This window comes from Suncus etruscus, chromosome 5 (assembly GCF_024139225.1).
Source record: "Suncus etruscus isolate mSunEtr1 chromosome 5, mSunEtr1.pri.cur, whole genome shotgun sequence".
Classification (NCBI taxonomy): Eukaryota; Metazoa; Chordata; class Mammalia; order Eulipotyphla; family Soricidae; genus Suncus; species Suncus etruscus.
The window spans coordinates 1,495,246-1,510,271 of NC_064852.1; the positions used below are offsets into that span (position 1 = coordinate 1,495,246).

General features: G+C 52.3%; 1 protein-coding gene across 2 annotated transcripts in view; it reads right to left on the bottom strand.

The window, feature by feature from the left end:
* GSN (gelsolin) overlaps window positions 1-15,026 on the bottom strand; it is a 55,429-nt gene that overhangs the window by 26,726 nt on the left and 13,677 nt on the right. The window contains exon 1 of one of the 2 annotated variants that reach the window (XM_049773066.1): window positions 12,660-12,761. The exons of the other annotated variant lie outside the window; for it this stretch is intronic. The gene's annotated coding sequence lies outside the window, so the exon portion shown is untranslated. Of the gene's footprint in view, window positions 1-12,659; window positions 12,762-15,026 lie in introns of those variants that run through there. 2 annotated transcript variants of the gene reach the window in all.

The following is a 15,026-nucleotide window of genomic DNA, read 5'->3' on the forward strand; positions in this document are numbered from 1 at the left end:
CTCATATAATCGGACTCATGCAGTCAAACCATATTGTTTGCAGGGGAGGAGGTCAGCTGCATTTCCAGCTCTGGATGTGATATACTTGTTCCTTTTGGGGGACCCCCAAGTAGTGTTCAAGCGTCCCTGGATCCCCATCAGAAATTTTCAACCGATCTATTGGCAGTTTGATTCAGGGACCCAAAAACGCTGTGCCAAAGAGCCACAGTACTGGGGCCCTCCAGGGCTGTACCCGGTGGTGCTCGGGAGCTTGCAGGGCGGCACCGAGCAATTCTCAAGGGAACCTGAGTCTCGGGGGATCAAACCCATTGCTCCCACAGGCAACCCAGACACTCTGTCCAGCCTTTTGCAGACAGTACAGAACCTAGAAAAAGGTCTTTAAGAAGCTAAAATAGGGGCCGGAGTGATAGCACAGTGGTAAGGTGTTTGCTTGCACGTGGCCAACCCAGGACGGCCCCAGGTTCCATCCCCAGCATCCCAGATGGTCCCCCGAGCCTGCCAGGAGTGACTGATTTCTGGGCGTAGAGCCAGGAGGAACCCCTGAGCACCACCGGGTGTGATCGAAAAACAAAACAAAACAAACAAACACAAAAGAGAAGCTAAAGTGATGGAAAGTACAAACAGGAAGGAAAAGAAACTTCCCTGAGCTGCCATTCTAGAGTTGAAGCCAGGCCACCCACCACCTTGAGGGTCCCTGGCCCCCACCAGTGGTTGCTGAGTAACGAAGGGCCGCTGGGACTCGGCCTTGGCCCAGGAATCCGGGTCCCCAACTCTAGTCTGGACCCACTAGTTAATGATCACATAAGCCCTCGGTTTTGCCTTCTATAGAGCTGGGGCACTCTGGGAGTTCTATCTCCTCGCTCCAGCTCTTTGCCTTGGAGACAGTGAGGGAGCAGCACGAGCCTACAGCCCCCCCGAGCCCTGACTGAGGGTGTCTGCATGCAGGCAAGTAAGGGCAGCGGGCACCAGTGAAGGCTCACAGATAGGAAAGGAAGAGGCCCCAGTAGGCCCGGCCCTGCCCCTGACTTCCTGGGTGACTCGGGGCAAGTCCTGGTCCCTCGCCTGGCTTCGGAGTCTCCGTCTGCAACACGGGGCCCAGCTCCAGTCCCAGCAACCATATCTAGAAGCCAATGTCTCTGAGCCTCAGGGTTTAGATCTGTGAAATGGGCCATCAGACCATGGTCCCTGGTGAGAATCAGGCCATCCAGGACCCCAGCCAGCTGTCAGGTGTCACCTTAGCACTGGGCCCAGACATTCCCAGGAGGGGAGATGGAACCCAGGAGAGGGGAGATCAATCTTGGGCCCTTGCACAGAAGCAGGGGATCTGGGCCCAAGTGCCTCCTTTTACAGCTGGGAGTTGCTCAGAGACCCTTGCCCAGAGCTGGAGGGAGGCACATCTGGACTGGCTCCATCCCACGCTGGTGTGGGAAGCTTCTGGCACATTCTGGCAGGGCAGAGAGCAACAGAGTCTATTCCAGGCAAAGGGCCACCAGTCAAAGCCCAATGCAGCCCGGCTGGCAGCCAGGAATCTTGGTGTCACCTGTCCCACCACACCCCCACACCGTAGCCAGGGGAAGAGGCTAATCAGGAGAACCCCCAAAATCCTCACTGGGGCCCCCAGTTCAGAGGCATGTCCTAGGAAGAACCCCAGGCGGAGACCACTGTGGTGAGCAGCAGTGGCAGGGACGGTGCTTTGCCAGGATGCTCTGCGTGATTCTGCATGCTTCGTCATGTTTCTCTGATGTGTGCCACACACAGCCTTCCATGCCAACCTCTGGTCTTATCTCTACCCTCCTTGGGCCCACTGGGATCTCAGGCTCTGATCTTGGGTGTACCTGGTTCCTGCCCTGTGCCAGGTACATAGAGGTAGCTTCTCAGAATCAACAAAGAAGGGGCAACACCGCCCAGAGTGCAGTCCCAACCCCTGGCCCTATCCCTGCCTTAACCACAAACTTAGCTCCGCGTCACTCCAGGTCCCCCGGGGGAGTGGCCGGAGACCAAGAAGCAGACTCGCCCCCGCCCTGGACCACGATGTACAAAGGACTGTAGCCAGGCCTGGCAGAGCCACCGTGTTCTCTACTCTGCCCCCCAACTCTGTGGTTCTGGATTTCCCCGGGCAGCCGTCCACTCCTGGGGAGCTCTTTCTCATAGCCTGTTGCATTTTGGCTCCTCATTTTGGCTCCTCGGTTGTCTTGGCCCTCCTGAGACACCCACCCTTTGGCTCATTGGGACGACGGGCAGTAAACAGCAGTTATGAAACCCAGTGGAACCGCAGTGGCCTCTGGGTGGTCCGGGGCATTCGATAGGCACAAAAAACACAGTCGGTGAGCCTGGGTTTCTGCGATCTGGGCCTCAGTTTCCTCATCTAGAGAACAGAAGGCTGGGGATATGTCCCGAAGGGCTGAGAATGGGCACTGCATGAAGGAAGACCAGGTTTGATCCCTGGCACTGCAGGGACGACTGAGCACCACAGAGAATGATCCCCGAGCACTGAGAACCCCTGAGCACTGCCAGGAGTGATTCCTAACCCCTGAGCACCTGGGTGTGGCCCAAGAACAAAAAAAATGGAAAAAGGAACAAAATGGAAGACAGGCCAGGCAGGTCAGGGGTGTAGACCTTCACGCTCCAGGTCCTGAGCTCAATTCTGGCATCTTAGGGCCCCAAACACTGAGATGTCAGCCCCTAGCACGCATACCACCAGTCCTGAACAACTGAGGCACCCTGAGGCTTTTATTCAGGGTGACCAAGTGCAGCCAGGAGTGGCCCTCGAATACTTGGGAGTTCCCCCACCCAACACATGAGAATGAAACCTTATTATCAGGGGTTGGGGGAGGCTCATAGTCGAATGGTAGAAGCTCCTCAAAAGCAAGCCCCCTCTTTCCGTAACCATCTGGTCTCTGCCAGATGCCAATCCAACTGGACATACTCTGGGAGAGCCCAGAAGAAAAGTTAGACCCCTTAGGCGCCAGAGCGATAGCACAGCAGAAGGGTGTTTGCCTTGCATGTGGCTGACCCAGGATGGACCATGGTTGTATCCCCCGGCATCCCATATGGTCCTCAAATCAGGAGTGATTTCTGAGTGCATAACCCCTAAGCATAACCAGGTATGACCCAAAAAAATAAAAAATAAAAAAATCAAAAGAAAGAAAAGTTAGACCCTATAGTGGGATCCCAAGTTCAGCCTGGGTTCCGTGTCTCTCTCTGATCCTCACCTGAGCTTTTCAAATAGAAAGAGGTGCAAGCTAGTGAGAAGCTCCAGAGAGACTGTTGGGGTGTGTCACCCCACAGGGGGCTGATACAGATCTGTCCCTCGGTCCTCTCCTTGGACCTGATAATGCCAAGTCAAGAATGTGTTTCTGGATGTCACACTGTCAGAACCAGCCAAGCAAGGAGGAACCCAGGACTCAGCTCCAGGCCTCCTTCCACCTAGACCCCTTGTGGCATGACAAGGCTCCCTGGGAGGGCCAGTTGGCCTTCTCAGCCAGCCCAGTTTGTCCTGGAGGTGGGCAGCCATCGGGGAGACAGTGTGTAAGCCACATCCAGAAGGCCAACTCCGCAGAGCCCTAGCGCCAGAAGCCAGAGGAAGTTCGCAGAGAGCTGGCTCCACCATTTGCTCACCCCGTGCCCTGGGAGCTGCCAGTGTGGGGTGTGGGGTCTCGCCAAGAGCTCTTCCTGCCAGCGCTCAATCTGGCCCTGGGAGGGAGGCGTAAAAGCAGGCTTGCAGCTGGGGCTGCCGACAGCTGTCTCCCAGCCCCCCTCAACCCCTTATCCCACACACGGGGGGGTGGGGGGGTGCAGGCACAGACATCAGCCACAGCATGGAGAGCCACGTGCAGTGCTGTGGCTGCAGGCCAGTGGCACAGAGAGAAGAGCTAGGAGGTCGGGGCTGAGAAGGTCCCAATCCCTCCACAGAGCCTACATGCACTGAAGCTTGGTGCTGCACAGAGGAAGGCTTTCTAGGCAGGAGAGAAAGAACTATTCCAGAAGGCATAAATAATATTTAAATAATTTAAATAAAAGGTTCATTTCATTTTTGTTTGTTTTGTTTTGTTTTGGGGCCACACCTGGCGGCACTCAGGGGTTACTCCTGGCTCTGTGCTCAGAAATCATTCCTGGCAGGCTCGGGGGACCATATGCGATGCTGGGAATCGAACCTGGGTCGGTCCCAGGTTGGCTGTGTGCAAGACGAACACCTAGTGTTATGCTATCGTATTGCTCTGGCTCCCTTTGTCTGTTTGTTTTTAAGCCACACCTGGAGATACTTTGGGGTTACTTCTGGCTCTGCTGCACTCAGGAATTACTCCTAATAGAGTTCAGGGGACCATATGAGGCACTGGGGATGGAACACCGGTTGACTATGTGTAAGACAAATGTCCTACCTAGTATGCTATCACTCTATCTCGTTCTGTTTTGCCAGACCCGGTAGTGTTCAGGGTCCTACTTGGTGTTACTCAGAGGACCACATTTGGTGCCGGGCTTCAAACCATTGTTGCAGCCTTATGCAAGGCAAGTAGCTAACCTTTGTGCTCTTTTTGGCCCCAAATCTGTGTTTAAAGCCTTCCCAACTCTGGACTTTGAACAAGTTGTACCTTCTCTCTCAGCCTAAGTCGTCTCCTCTGCAAAATGAAGGCTATTACACTGTCTCCCCAGAAACGTTGTAGGAACTGAGTAAGGTTTAATACATTAGGGTGGCGTGCAATATTTGGCATGAAGTCTGCATACATAAAAGAAGCAGAAATTATTGTTCCCTGGGACTTGGGACCCAGGAGTGTGTGTGTTTTGTTTTGTTTTGTTTTTGTTTTTGTTTTTGGGTCACAGCCAGTGGCAATCAGGGGTTCCAGACCTTGCGCTCAGAAGTCGCTCCTGGTAGGCTCGGGGGACCATATGGGATGCCAGGAATCAAACTAGGGTCCGTCCTGTGTTGGCCACACGCAAGGCAAACGTCTTACCGCTGTGTTATCGCTCTGGCCCAGGAGTGTGTGTTTTACATGCACAAAACCCTGAGTTTAATCTCTGGCACTGAACATCACCCCACAACCCAACACAACTGCTGGGTGTGACTCTGTTTCCCCCTCCCCCAGCACGACCCTCTTCAGAACTGAGCATTGAACCATCTAACCTGCATTGCAAGACCAACAACTGCCAACTGTGGACCCTGGGCAGTGCCCACTCCAAAAGACCTTCCTTGAAAATAAGTCAAGAAGACTCACAGAGACCAGGTCCTGCCTGAGACACACATCCCAAAAGCACTGGGCTCAGAAACAGACCTCTCAGTGGCTCCTTTGGGACAATACCTGTCTTACTTCTATGAGTTCCCTAGATCAGCCCTGAGCTGACTGCAATAAAGGCACTGCTGGGGACCCCCAGCCCCACCCCAGCACCTCAAGTGTGCAACCTCCGGCCCCCATGAGCAGCACAACCAGTGAGTGCACCAGCCAGGCACGTGGCAACCACGGAGGGAAGGAGAAAACACAAGAGCCTTTTGAGACTCCAAGACCCACTTATGGTTAGAGGGCAGAGGACGGGTAAAGCAGACTTACTAGCTCTGGCAGTGAGAGTGCAAGAAAGGGGGCCCCCTCCCTTGTCCCTTCTCTCCTTACCCTCCTCCTTCACCGCCTCCTCTCCAGGACCTCCTGGTGACTCAGGCCTCTGAGTCATCCCCTGGCATTGTGGAGTAAACTTCTTAGGAAAAACAATCCCCAAACAAAGCTTCCCCTGATCTTGGGGAACAGAATAAGCCCAGGGGGAGAAGAGCCAGACTAGGGGAGAACAAAGGTGGAGCGGGACCCCAGGAAGGGGCCCATTGTCTGGTGGCCAGTTTCAGTGGGGCCCCAGAAAAGGCTGGTGCCTGTTCTCAGTCCCAGTGTCCCCATCTGTAAACAAGCACATGGAGGGTCATAGGGGGACAGGCCAGGCAATGAGGTACGTTCTCAACCACTCACAGACAAGCCACCTGAGGCCCAAGGCAGTAAAAGCAGGAGCACAGATGTGGGCTTGTGTGGGGATTACCCAGCACCGGTCTTCCTCTCATACATACATTTAACATGAACTGGGCCAGGGGAGAGAGAACAAAGCGCTGGAGCACCTGCCTTGGACACACAAGATCCAGAGGTTGAAAACTGATACTTGGAGCATTTCTGGATATGGACTGAGGAAGTCCTCAGAACCCCGATCAGAGCTAGGGAGATTCCTTCATCCCCTCCAAAATTACTGAATGGCCTATTGATCATTTCCCATCAAACATGTTGGATGAGTGACAATATCTTTCTCTCTCTGCAACAGGTCCAATAGGCCAATAGGAAGCCCCGAAGATCTGGTGGGATCACCCACATAGCAGGAGAGCACACGTGGGAGTAGCCTCCAAGGTTCCTGTAAAGCTTTCTGAATCCCAATTACATCCTGAAGTTTGCCTTTGGGGCTGGGGACAGCATCTCAAGGAGGAAGGAACAGCAAAGAAAAGGCTCAGAGGCACGCCCAGTGCTGGGAAGTTTGGGGAGTTATGGCTGGGGTTGAGATCAGAACCATGCTGGCATTCAGTCGGACCACAACCTAGTTCTGGAGTGGGAAAATTAGAGGTAGGAGCGGAAATTAGAGACAGAATCTCAGAATGACCATCCTAAGAGCCAGACAAAGATGAACAGGTCGCCAACTACTGTGGCACAAGAACAGACCAAGTGAGCACAACTCATTGTTGCTTCGGTAGGGAAGGGACAGTCACAGAACCATTATGTCCGAATGTTTTTTTCTCTTTTTGCTTATTGGAGTTTTGGGGGGAGGGGACACACCCGGCTAGGCTCAGGAGGTTGTTCCTGGCTCTGCACTCAGGAATCACACTCCTGGAGGGCTTGGAGGAATAATGGATTGGATACCAAGGATCACACTTGGCCTGGCTATGTGCAAGGCAAGCTCCCTATCCACTGCACTATCATTCTGGCCCTAGCATGTCCATGGGGCACTTAAAGCAACTTGTATTTATTGATGAGTGTACCGACTAGTCATCATTAGCAACCAACTCTGCCAACTACACGTGGGCATGCAACCAGGCCAGAAACAGACCTTCTCGACTCCACTGAAAACCCAAGCTTCCTCAGGAAACCACTGCTCCTCCTCCATCTGACCCAGGACTAAAATGCCTGGTTTCCTTTGCTGTTTCCTCTCTCGGGATCCTGCAAGAGGTGCCGCTCAGTTTCCCAAAACGTCAATCAGGGCAGGGGGAATTCCTCCCTGCAGGATGCTCCTTGGAATTGTCTGGGGAAGGCCCGACCCCTAGATGTCCAGTCCATTGTTCCTTGTCCTTGATTCAACTAGGGATTTTTATTTTTAATGACGGGCAATTAATGAATTTGAGTTGTGATAAATACCTGGGCCAGGGAGCAAAGAAAAAGTTGGATTCCTGCTAACGAAAGGACTGAGTGAGCTGAGATATGATACTCTCCCTTTTCGGGCACCAGATCCCTCTGGTAGCAAATGAAGATGCTCATGGAATGATGTCCAAGTTCTCAAACTTGCCCATGTATCATTGTCATAAAAAGCAGGACAGACCAGCCTTGGGCTGAACGAGGAATGCGAAAGTCTCTGATTCCTTCAGCATTCCACAGGAGGTATCATCTGTCAGTGCTGCCGGAAACTTGTCCCCAGTTCAAATTATAGTTTTTAGGGTCACAGGGAAGGACCCTAGGGGGAGGGAAAGAAAGAGACAGAGAGAGGGGGGGAAGAGAGACAGAGAGAGAGAAGAGAGAGAGAGAGAAAACAAGAGACAAGAGACCCTGGGCATCCTCCAACAGCAGAATACAAAACAGAGCCAGCGAGCCAACCCTGGCAACACCACTGTTCTTGGTTAACCATCACTCTCATTCCACAGGTGAAGAAACAGAGACTGAAAGGGAAGAAATTATCATCATCCAGGGGCAAACCAAAGCTAGAGAGATGCCCCTGGTACAAGCAAACTCCAGGGTTGGAGTTTAAAACAGCGAGGCGTCTTAAGACACACTGTTAATGGTGGATGGTCCCAACAAGGGCAGGGGACAGAGAGGTCCCCAATGACCCAGAAGTTTGGCATTGTCCCTCCCGTCCACACCCTGTTTCTGTCTTCTACAGCTCGATTGTCCCTGAAGTCCATCCAGCCAATTATATCTCTGCTCAAGTGCCCTTTATTCCCTGGAACCTGGAAGATTGGATCTGGCATTCAAGGCTTCTCTCCTGCTATTTCTCAACTGCAGTGCTCACTGGTCCCAACCACAGTAGCTTCAAGTAACCAGCCTTGGTTCTCATCCCTTCCCTGTCCAAATGCCAACATGTCCTTCTCAGCCTGATGCTGTCTTGACTTGGGGAGAAGAAAAGTCCCCCCTCACCCACTGGCTCCAAAAGCCCAGCCCTTAGAGACACAACATGGGGTCATAGCCACTACAAATCTCCTCCAGAACAGAAGAGATTTCACAGGGTGGGGTGTGGTTTGGATTCGCCTCCTCTGGCCTGCCCAGCAGGTTGGCAAGAAGGTCTGGGCCTAGTCAGTGAGAAATGACAGCAAGGGCAAACAAGGCTGAGAAATTTCCCAGAGACAATGCCCAGCACCCAGCACCAGCATGCCTTAATAAGAGGTGACCAAAAAATGCACCCCTGGGATTGCCTGGAGGGAACCCAGGGCTGTCTCTTGTGAGGGCTCTACGTCGGCCATCTGGGCCTGAGTCTTTCCTACACCAACACCCACAATAGGGGTCAGGGGCACCCCAGATACATGCCAGCCTCAGAGTTCAGTCTCCAGCACCACTTGGAGTCTGGAGTCCTACCAGGTATATCTCTGGGCCCGAGCGCAAGCATCAAACCAGAAGTGGCCTTAGCCCCCAAAACTGTTTATTTTTTCTGTTTTTTTTTTGTTTGTTTGTTTGTTTTGGTTTCGGGCCACACCTGGCGGTACTCAGGGGTTACTCCTGGTTCTGCGCTCAGAAATCATTCCTGGCAGGCTCGGGGGACCATATGGGATGCCGAGAATCGAACCCGGGTCTGTCCTGGGTCTACCGAGTGCCAGGCAAATGCCCTACCACTATGCTATCACTTCAGCCCCTATACTGTTTATAAGTCACCCCATGCCTTTTGCAAAGGTTGGATCAGACACATGGCTCAACTGATAACGCATTTGCCTTCATGTGGGAGGCCCAGGGCTTGATCCCCAGCAACACATGGCCCTGGAACCACTAGGCATGACCCCAGTGGCTCTGAGCATCTGTGCAAACTTCCAAAAGTGTTCAAGTCTCAACTCTAAGGCAAGCCCTGGTGACATGGCAGTACCTGCCTTGAGGATCCTTCCCCTCTTTTTACCCCAGGCTTCTCCTAAACTCTGCAAATAAGCCCAGTGTACACTAGTCCCTCTGCCTGGGGTTTGGGGGAGATCCTCTAACCCTTGTTCCCCAGCCTTCTACTCCCCACTTAAGAGAGGCCTCCTGCACCTCCCCAGGCAAGATCTCCTCACAACCACAACCACACAACCAGTTCCCAAAGTTCATATCTGTCACCACTAGAGAAAGAATAAATTTTCTGTGTGTCGAACAACTCCGTGTAAGACCCACAAATAGAGGGAAAATCTTGTACTTGCTAATTATCCAACGTCCGGATCAGGACCATCATCTGTGATGTGAATGTTATGTATGTGAGTGAACGAATGAAAGTGAATTCCTAAAAAGGAGGTCAGGATTATGCTGCTAGTCAGTGGCAAAATAACAGGGTTCTGACTGAGAAGATGAGTGCCAGCAGTGGCATCTGTACTCCATAGCCATCGCCATGGCAGAGGCCCAACTTCACTACTGCGTGACTAATGTCGGTGGAGACACCAAGCAGACACAAACTCCAGAGACACAGGTTTGGGGCTGAAAAGCCTGGGATCCTCTTAGAGGGGAGGCAGGCAGCCTCTCCACAAACCCCCAGCCCCAGAAGCCCTAACAGCCATACCCACATCCCACAGCCATGGACCCATTTCTGTAGATCTGGGGCTCCTGGAGTGACACCCCAGAATCCTCAATGCAAAAACCCAGTATGAACTCACTAAATTAAAGGGGAAAGTAACAAAGGCCAACCCATCTCATTTAAGAGAACAACACGGAATGCTCAAAGCAGCAAACAGCTCAGTAAACCCTCAGAGTTTGAAGGACCCCACAGAGTAATGACGTCACAAATTTTCTTTTACTTGAGTATTATTTAGGGCTGGAGTGATAACACAGCAATAGGGCATTTGCCTTGCACACAGAAGATCTAGGGCAGATGGTGGTTGGAATCCCAGCATCCCATACGATCCCCTGAGCCTGCCAGGAGTGATTTCTGAGTGCAAAGCCAGGAGGAATCCCTGAGTGCTGTCTGTCGGGTGTAGCCCAAAAACCAAACCAAAAATAAAACAAACATACTTGAATATTTTTCAATAATTCCATTAGCTAGCCTTTTACTTATACCAATCAATAGAAAATAAATTATTTCGTGCTTGCCAAAGAGGCAGGTTTGGGGGTCATAGTGGGTGGGAAACTGGGGACAGAGAGAATATTACACTGGTGGTGGGACTAGTGTTGAAACACAGAATGCCAGAAGTAGCTGTACTGTAAACAACTCTGAAAACATCGTTTTATTATTTAAATAAAGTGATAAAAATGAAATAATAATTATAAATGGATGAAGAAGGTGGTCAAGGAAATTGGTACTAAGCTGAAAAGAGAAGCAGCAAAAGGGAGTTTCCCAGGGACAATGCCAAACGCTGGAGCCATCCAAGGGGTGCTAGAAGCCTCAGGTAATTTTCCCATCCCACTTGCAGCATTTCTGTCTTGTTTTGTTTTTTGGGCCCCACCTGGCGGCGCTCCGAACTCAGAAATGGCTCCTGACTGGCTCAGGGAACCATATGGGATGCCAAGGATCAAACCTGGGGCCTTATCCAAGGCAACGCCCTACTGCTGTTCTATTGCTCTGGCCCATCCACTTGCAGCGAGGAAGGTGGCTTGTGAGGTGGGAATACAAGCCACTGGGGTTCTAACCTGGAGAGGCCACTGGGGCCTCCTGGGTTGAACTCAAGTCCAGCGGAAAGGGTGGTAAGGTGGGACCACTTGAAGAGTGCAGGGAGGAAGAAACAGTATTCGGTGAAGAGGATTCAGTGGGTCCTGAGGGCTTCACCCAAGTGTGGAATCCAGGAGATGGCTTGCTCCCTGGGGCTCCTTCCTGGAGAGCCTCAGAGAGGCACCATCTAGGTGGCTGGTCCCTCAGAGGCAGCCTGGCTTTGGGGACTTGTCAGGACTCAGTGCAGAAACATAGGGGCCCAGTGATAGTACAGCTGGCTGATAGGGTGCTGGCCTTGCAAGTAGCCTACCTGGGTTCAATCCCCAGCATATCATATGCCCCCCCAACAACTCCCAGTCATGAGTTCTGATCACAGACCCAGGAGTAACTCCTGAGAACCACTGGGTATGACCCCAAAACTAAGCAAAACAAAGTCAAAGTGAAAAAACAACAGAACCCTGTAGGGGACCCCACTCTGTGCAGGGACTCCCCTCTGCCAGCAGACCTTCCAAAGACCCCGTTAGGCCTGTTAGATCGTTGAGGAAGCCCGTTTGGAAGACAACGCAGTCAGGAGACCATGAAAAGGCTCTTGTCAAGTGCGCTCAGGGAGAAGAGGAACAGCTCTGGCTGGCCCACAGAAATGCTTCCCATACCTCGTGCTGATCCTTTCACCCTCAACATGACCAAGGGAAGCCACAATCTTTGCTCCTTTTTACGTGGGGAGTCCCTCCGCCCCCACACCAGCTGGGCATAACTCACTGCAGGGGTGTGAAGGCCCCCTACAGGTCACTCCTTCCCCTTTGAGCTTAAGTCATCAGCCAGAGGGTGTTTTCCAGTCACCACTCTGGGCTAATGATGAATCCACTTCTGTTCCTGCATGAGGCTAGGTTACTTCCCAATATATGTATATATAATTTTGTTTGTTTTGGGGACACACCCGGCAGAACTTAGGGGTTACTCCTGACTCTGCACTCAGAAATCCCTCCTGGCAGTCTCAGGAGACCATATGGAATGCCAGAGATCGAACCCGGGTCCCTCCCAGTCGGTTGCATGCAAGACAAATGCCCTACCACTGTGTTAACTCTTTGGCCCCACTTCCCATTATTGGCCCTTCCTCTTCCACAGCCCCCAGCTGTTCCTGTCGACTGTCCATGACTAGACATAGGCATTGGGACCACCTTGCTAGGTGGGTGGGAGTGCCACGTGCCCTCTTTACGACCAGAGAAACTGAGAGCAGTGACAGATGAGGATTGGGTGGGAGATGGTCTGTCCAGCTTTCCAGGCCAGGAAAGGTTCTCTCTCACTTGGGAACCTAATATGCATGCGGGCATGACTCATATACCTTCCTGGTGGTGACTCACCCAATTCACCTCCTCCTCCACCTCCTCCTCCTCCTTGGGTCACACCCAGGCCCTTCTCACCTGTCCAGAGCCCCAGTTCCCAGCTGGGAACCCACACTCTGAAGAGGGAGGGAGGCACAGGAGAGGGTAAGCCACGTCGGGATCCCTGGCACCGCACCCAGGCTCACCTCCTCCCCATGGGCTCCTCTCTGAAAGGTGGGTTCGGGGAGATGAGGCCACAGGCAGAGCTGGGCTCCTGGGCCTCTGGGAGTTTTGCACTGATGTTCCACCTACCTTGCAGGGCTGTGAGGCTGGAGAGGGCGGCTCTGGGGTGATTCGGGGAGCAAGATGAGATCACGTACCACGTAGTTGTCAGCACCTCCTGTGGATAAGGGTCAAGGTGGTCAGCAAGGGGACTTCCAGATCATCTGCTCATTTCCCCCCATTTTCCCTAGTACCAAATCACAAGCCCCTCTTTTTCTTTTTTTCTTTTTTATCTTTTACCAATTTTTGGTTTTTAGGCCACACCTGGTGGCACTTGAGCTATTCCTGGCTCTGGCTCATAAATTGCTCCTGGCAAGCTCGGGGGACCCTATAGGATGCCAGGGATCAAACCTGGGTCTATCCCGGGTTGGCCTCATGCAAGGCAAATGCCCCGTTGCTGTGCTATCTCTCCGGCCCTCTCTTTCTGGTACACTTGAAGGTACTTGGACCACCCAAGTCTTCTGTGAGTCAGACACCCCTTCAACCCTCAGCTCTGGCATATCAGGCCCAAAGAAGCACTGTTTGTGTGGATAGCTTGTTGGAGGCAGAGCCAGCAGAAATCTCACCTCCTTTGAGTGGGACCTCAGACCTCTGGGAATCCAGCCTCAAGGGCCATTTGTCAGTAAGGCCCATCCCTCAGGACATGGTTAAGTTAGCCCTGGGGGAACTTCAGAGCTGTTGCTCGGGATTCCAGAGGAATTGGACCAAAATGGCCCTTCATGTAGCTAAAGTGTAACTGGACCCTCTGAGTCAGTCCTTCTCCACAAGGGAGGAATCTCGGGCACCTGCCCCAGATGGCCATTTTCTGTTTGTTTGTTTTGGGCCACACCTGGCCAGGGGTTCCTCCTGGCTCTGTGCTCAGAAATCACTCCTGGCAGGCTCGGGGGACTGTATGGGCTGCCGGGGATGGAGCCAAGGTCCGTCTGGATAGGCCACATGCAAGGCAAACACCCTACTGTTGTGCTACCACTCCGGCCCCCATACAGTCATTTAAGGGTCAGATGAGAAATCCCTTAAAGGCTGAGTAAAGGGCACATGTCTGTTACGATTATGAATGTCTGCACCCTGGTGACTATCTCCTAACTCACCCTCTACCTGCGCAGTTTGGGGACTGAGCAGTATTGGGGTTTATTTTATATGTTCACCCTCGCTGTGCACTCTGTTCTCTGCTGACGTTTTGCTTCAGAAGCTCGGGGCCTCTCGCTCACTCAAGCAAGACCAGCAGATTCTCATGCAAGAGGTCTACGCTCATTGGACAGAGAATCAGAGGAACCAGCCGACGAAGGCCCCCAAGGGACTGTGCAGGCCAGCCCTCCAGGCGCCCCTTGTCCATTTTGGGGGACAGGCCCATCTTCACCAGATTTCTACTTTTTAGAGTCCCAGGCCCCTACACTCAAGAGCTAGAGGACAGCCAACTGTCATCAGGCCTTTGCCCACACCAGTTTCTGCAAACTCCAAGAGACCCCAAGACTCCAAATGCGTATCTGTGGGTTCCTGGGATCACGACCCAAACGAGCCTATTCTGGGTCCGGAATGACAGCACAGTGGTAGGGCATTTACCATGCATGTGGCAGATCTGGGAAGGACCAGGTTCAATCCCCAGCATCCCATATGGTACCCATACCTGCCAGGAGTGATTTCTGAGTGCAGAGCCAGGAGGAATCCCTGAGCACTGCTGGTGTAACCCAAAACAACAACAACAACAACAACAACAACAACAATAAAAACCAAACTTTAACATTATTGTTAACTACCTAAAGATACAACAATAAAAATTGAGGGGCCAGAATGACAGTAGGGCATTTGCCTTGCACGCAGCCAACCCAGGACAGACCTGGGTTCAATCCCCGACATCCCATATGATCCCTGGTGCTTGGCAGGAGTGATTTCTGATGGCAGAGCCAGAAGGAACTCCTGAGCATTGCTGGGTGTGGCCCAAAAACCAAAAAATAAATAAAATAGTATCTTTATTTAAGCACTACGATTGCAAACCTTTGGAGTTGCACCAGTGCAACCTTCCACCACCAATGTCCCCATCAGCAGGAAGGTTGTTTTCTTTTTAAATATGATCCCCCTACTTATTGCGTTCCTTTTTTATTCTGCTGTAATAATATCTTTTTGATTGCAAACATAGTTGTAGTTGCACCATGCAACCTTTCCACCACCAATGCCCCCATCAGCAGTAGAGTTCATTTTTCATTTGATCCCCCTATTGCAATCTTTTTTATTCTGCTTTCACAGCATCCCCATGGAAGCACCAAGCTTGCAAACGCGTCCGCAGCCGGTCTGCTCTTCCCCAGGAAACCCAGCGGGTCACGTGGCAGCACACGGGCCCGCTCACGTGCAGGGACACGTGCCCAGCCTGCGCAGGGATCCTCACGTGCGCGCCCACGAGCC